We start from the raw sequence: 6,000 nt of genomic DNA, 5'->3' as shown, positions 1-6,000 counted from the left end.
CCCAGGGTTGGGGGTGGGAGTCCCGGCGGCGGGCGGTGGGAGCAGGGATCCGACTCGCCGCTGCGGAGCCCCAGGCCCGGGAAGGCTCCACCCAGCGGCCGAGATCAGGGGCGACCTCCCGGATGTCTTAACTAAATTTAGAGTTATTCATAAAAATGAATAAAAACCGAGACACTGAACAAGTGTATCTAGTAAGTCAACTTGTGGGTCCGTAAAGCGGGGCGGCGGGGAAGAGTATTTGTTCATGTTTGTAAATGCGGTTGGGGACCGGAGAGGCTCAGTGAGGTGCAAGGGAGGGTCTCACGATCTAATGGGTTTGGGTTATAAATTTCCCACCAGATCCGTGCTTCATCGCTGGACGTCGACCCATGGCCAGTGTCAAAATTAAAAGTAATCGCTGAGTATAAATAAATGTAAAATGGTTAAGTACATGTAATTCTGTGTGCATTTATAAATAATTGCACACAGAATTGCCAAATTAAAATAAATAAATGAGGAAGTGTAGGTAAATTTCCTGTGCAGGATTTCGGATAATTTATGTGGAAACTTCAAGGCGGTATAGCCTCACTCTCTACTCTAAACGGGGGCTGCACACTGTGATTTCCTCCCCAACAGGGCAGTATGGCTGCGAGCGCAAGTAACTTTACCTGCATAATACTTGGCAAACACTTCCTCAGACAGACAGTCAAGGTCAACACCCACAGTGATGATGTCACGTTGATGGTATGCGCTCTCAGAATGATGGGATGAGAATCACTAAAACCTGTCACCCTAGTCCAGTCATAAGGAAACATGGAACAAACCCCACACGTGAGACATTCTAACAGGATCCCTGGTTACTACTCCCTCAAATTGTCAAGTTCATCAAAAAACAGGGAGAGTCTGAGAAACTGTGAACAGCTAAGAGGAGCCTTAGGAGAGATGAACCCTGTTAAGTGTAATGGAGATAGGGAAGGGGAGGGATGTGGAACCAAAAGAAGATCATTTAAGCAAACCTGAATAAAGGTTGGACTTTAGATAATAAGAACGTATGCATATTGGTTCATCTATTGTGAAAAATGTCAAAGGGAGGTAAGATGGTAGTAATCAGAAAAACCGAGTCTGGGTATATGGAACCTATGTCCTATTCTCTCTATGGAAATTCTCTGTACTCCCTGGGCTATTTTCTGTAACTCTAAAGCTGTTCCAAAATAGAAACGTTATTTATTTATTTTACAGTAATTGCTTGGCTCAAAATAAAGGCTATTTTTATTATAGTTAAGGGTGGGGTCACTGGGTTTCCCTTTGGAACCTAGTTTCCTATTATTCCCTGAGTGATCTGGACCCCGGGTCGCTACCTCTCTGAGACTTTGTTTTTTTCACCTGTAAAATGAGGATATATATTACTAGGTCCTGGGGTATAGTGAGAATACTCACTTGAAATGCCCGGTAGAGCATTTGCTGGTGAGACTGGGGAGGAGATCCTAATCTGGATGCCGATATCATACCATACACAAAAGAAAATCCAAAAAAGATATAAATAATTTTTTAAAATATTGTCTTTATTTATGAGAGCTATAAATGAAAAAGAAAACCATAGAAGTACTTAAAAAAGGAAAAGGAAGTTTTTCAACAGGAATCCTGGGTGGCTTAGTCGGTGAAGCATCTGCCTTCAGCTCAGGTCATGATCCTGGAGTTCTGGGATCGACTCCTGCACTGGGATCCTTGCTGACTAGGAAGCCTGCTTCTCCCTCTGCCTGCCACTCCCCCTGCTTGTGCAGGCTTGCTCTCTCTGACAAATAAATAAACCTTAAAAAAAAGGGGGGGGTGCCTGGGTGGCTCAGTGGGTTAAGGCCTCTGCCTTCGGCTCAGGTCATGATCTCGGGGTCCTGGAATCGAGCCCCATGTCAGGATCTCTGCTCAGCGGGGAGCCTGCTTCCCCCCTCTCCCTCTGTCTGCCTCTGCCTATTCTCTGTCAAATAAATTTTAAAAATCTTAAAAAAAAAAAAAGTATTACCAAGAGAAAAGCCTTAATGAATATGACCCAAACCAAGAAGCCAAAGAAACATGATAAATCAAACTCCATAAAAATTTAAAATTCTGCACCACAAGCAATGACATTTGTATAAGTATGTTCTTTATAATGCTGTTTATAACAGCAAAAGACTGGAAATAGTCTACATCTCTGTATGTAGGAGGCTGGTTAAAGAAATTTTGACACCTATGTCCAACTATTACATAGCTCTATATACAGACATATAGGAAATTATGCATAGAGAGTTATATAATTAAGTGACAAAGCAAGATGCCAAAGTATTAAGTAAGCTACCATTTGGGTTAGAAAGTTGTCTGTAAATGCATACAATATCTCTAAGTAAGAGTTGGGGGGTATTTAGTAATTATCCTTTTTTTTTTTTTTTTGTACTATGCAGATGTATTACCTGAATGTACGTGATTGTATTTTAAAAAATTACCTCTAGGGGCGCCTGGGTGGCTCAGTGGGTTAAAGCCTCTGCCTTCGGCTCAAGTCATGATCCCAGGGTCCTTGGATCAAGCCCGACATCGGGCTCTCTGCTTGGCGGGAAGCCTGCTTCCTCCTCTCTCTCTGCCTGCCTCTCTACCTACTTGTGATCTCTGTCAAATAAATAAATAAAATCTTTTTTTAAAATCTTAAAAAAAATTACCTCTAAAGTCTGTGGAATGTTGACAAATGATGGCTATTTCTGTCAGGCAGTGCCTCCCTCATCTCCTCACTCCCTCATCCCCTTGCTCAACAGAGGCCACCTCCTAGTCCCCAGTCCCAGCCTACAGATCTGGAAGGGGATGGCTGGGACCCAATGGCCTAAAGGGGGTGGAGTGACCTTAGAGAAGATGTCGTAGAGAAGAACTCCAGGTGTGAATCTCCTTCCTGCTGGTCTCACCTGGCACCTGGCCCTGGTTTGGGTTTGCACCCTGGGCTACGTGGGGCCTTAGATTCTCTCCAAGGCAAGGGAATAATGAATCCAGGCTCCTGAAGGAGACTCCTTCCTCCCAGGAAAGGACTAATTTTACAGGACTAGAAATTGGGTAGTTCTGGGGCTCCTGGGTGGTTCAGTCCATTAAGCATCTTCTCGGGTCATGATTCCAGAGGCTCCCTGCTCAGTGGGGAGTCTGATGCGCTCTCTCTCTCTCCCTCTGCTTCTCCCCTCTGCCCTGTGCTCCCTCTTGCTCACTCTCTCTCTTTCAAATAAATAAATGAAATCTTATTTAAAAAATAGGGTATTTCTTTGGGAAATGACCATAAAAAAATCTCCTTTTAGGTATACTTACACCTAATTCTCAGCTAGAGAAGCAAATTCAGACAGAAGGGCCCTAAGTAAGACAAAACAGAACAAGAATGAAATCCTTGATTGCTTAATTGCTTTTAATTGCTTTTATTTCCAGGGAAGGCACATGTCTTGCCACAGTGCCCCCTATCTCCTTTTTACTACTTGTTTTGTCTATTTTCTTTTTTTTCTTTTTAAAGAATTTATTTATTTATTTGATAGACAGAGATCACAAGCAGGCAGAGAGGCAGGCAGAGAGAGAGGAGGAAGCAGACTCCCTGATGAGCAGAGAGCCCGATGTGGGGCTCAATCTCAGGACCCTGGGATCATGACCTGAGCTGAAGGCAGAGGCTTTAACCCTCGGAGCCACCCAGGCGCCCCTATTTTGTCTATTTTCCACACTAGAATGTAGTGAGGCTCCATGAGGACTCTTTTTTATTACTAGAGGAATAATAACAATAACACCTACCCTTACTGAAAAATTACTTTTACCAACTGTTTATCCTGTGTTAACTCCCTTAACCTTCATCATTCCTAAGAAGGTAACGGGAGCCTCTAAACCCCATTTTAGGGAGAAAAGAGCCATGTTTTCCCCTGAGAGGCAGAGTGAAATCATTCGTGTTTCCTCCTTCCCACCATCTCCCAGCAGATCACCTACCTCAAGCACCACTGCCTCCCCCAGAGCAAGGACCACTTATCTCCCTTGTCCAAACATTGTCCACGCAGCGGTCAAAGCCATCTTCCCAAAAAGGAAATTGATCTTGTCATTTTCCTGCTTAAACACCCCTTCCTCCAACGGTTTCCTCTTGCCACTTAGAATATACACTCAGCCTCCCTATCATGTGTGAATCAGGCTTTGCTGGGTTCCCCCCAACCCCGTCTCCTCCCATCACCACTGTGGCTGGCCCCTTGAACACACCTAGCATGTTCTTGCCTGTGGGTTTCATGTTTGCTATTTCTTTACCCGTGAAACCTGCATCTCACACGTGCCCCTGGTTTGTCTGCTGCTCCCTTCCCATGGCAAAAGATGGTCACATCACAGCTCCAAGTTTTACACACGCTGCAAGGACTGAGTAGAGGTCTGTGAGTCATTATTCCCAAAACCTGGGTGGGGAGAATCTGGTATACTTACACCTAAACTGATATACATGCCTTAAATCAAGAGTAAATTCCCGGCCCCATCAACCATGTTGTCCTGGTACAAACAGGGTTCTCTGTGTTAAGAGTGAGTTGGACAGTGAGGTAGTCAGGGTCAGGGGCCCCAGCAAGAAATTACGGAGTCAAGATGATGGAGTTGTAGAATATAGATTAGGTTCAGTGGGGTGGAATCTGGAGCCGATGACCAAGAAAGAATTCTTGAGACATCTTTGGTGCACAGTGGTGGTTTGTTAAGGCACGGGACAGGACCCATGGGCAAGAAGAGCTACTGACTCTCCCCCCCCACCCCCCACCCCCCGTTGTGAGGTTGTGAGGGGTGGCAGGTTATGTACATACGTTAAGGTGGGGGGAGGTAAGGAAAAAAAGGAGGTTTCAAGAACTTTCATATGCTAAAGAAGACCTACAAAAGATATCGGATACCAGAGGCCTTGTCATTCTCAAGGTCTATTTTTCCCTTCTTAGCAAGGTATTAACATTAAGATAGTTGGGAGATTCCTAAAAAATGTCACATAAGTCCCACCCAGGAATGGGGATGGGGGGAGGTTGCAGGGTGTCAGCCTTTTGCTTTGTCCTCAGCCACCCTTCTGTTCCCTCATCAAGGGAGAATAAAACATCACTGCTTTGCGGGTTAGACAGGACCACACTAGCCTTCTGCTTTGTAGTAGCCTTGGCGGAAATGACTTCTGTAAGATGTCCTAAAATAAGGCAGTTAATCCCAAAGCATTTGTCAATATCATGGGCAAGGGGCAGTTAAGACGTAAGCCCCTAGATGTCAACAAAAAAGGACCATCAGCATGTTGACAGTAATCTAGTAGGTAGACAGATGCATGACCCAAGCCCTGATTGGCAGGGCTCGGCACCCTATGATTGCTTAACGTAGTTCTACGAAAGATCTCATAAAACCCCCTAAACTTAGAAACTCCAGGGGCCACCCTCTGGCCCCCCCACCTCCCAGAAGTTTTATACAATTATTGAATAAACTTTGCTTTTCTGCCCACCACTCTTCCTCTGGTCTACGTCTTCATTCTTTGAAGTGAGGTGACCAAGAACCGTGGGCACTGAAGGCAGAGAAATCCTACAACACTTGGGCATCCTACTGATGTCGTTTGGGAATGTTGGTGAGGTCTGGAGCAGGCCAAGGAAGAATTCTTGAAACCTCCTTGGTGCAAAAAAAGGTGGTTTTTAAAAAGCAAAGGGACAGGACCCAGAGGCAGAAAGTGCTGCTACGCAGGGGTTGTGAGGAATGCCTGATTATATACATGGGAGTTGGAGGAGGTAATGAAAAGGGAGATTTTCAAAAGGACTTTGATATGCTAAAGAAGATTTACAGGATATGGGAGGCCGGGTATTGGCCAAGTTCAGGTTGCTTTTCCTTCTAATAAGGCACTAACAATAGGACCCTTGGGAGTTTCCTTGAGGCGTCTTATACTTTGCCTAGCTCAGGTTCTCTAGAAGTTAGGCTATTGATGAGAAGACTTTCTCCTAGTAAATCACAGAGACAGAGCACTTTGGTGGCTCAGTTAGGTTAAACAGCTGCCTTTGCCTCGGATCATGATCT

The sequence above is a fragment of the Mustela erminea genome, chromosome 20 (genome assembly GCF_009829155.1).
Source record: "Mustela erminea isolate mMusErm1 chromosome 20, mMusErm1.Pri, whole genome shotgun sequence".
Taxonomy (NCBI): domain Eukaryota; kingdom Metazoa; phylum Chordata; class Mammalia; order Carnivora; family Mustelidae; genus Mustela; species Mustela erminea.
The sequence above is the reverse complement of the archived record's forward strand: the minus strand, read 5'-3'. Positions refer to the sequence as shown.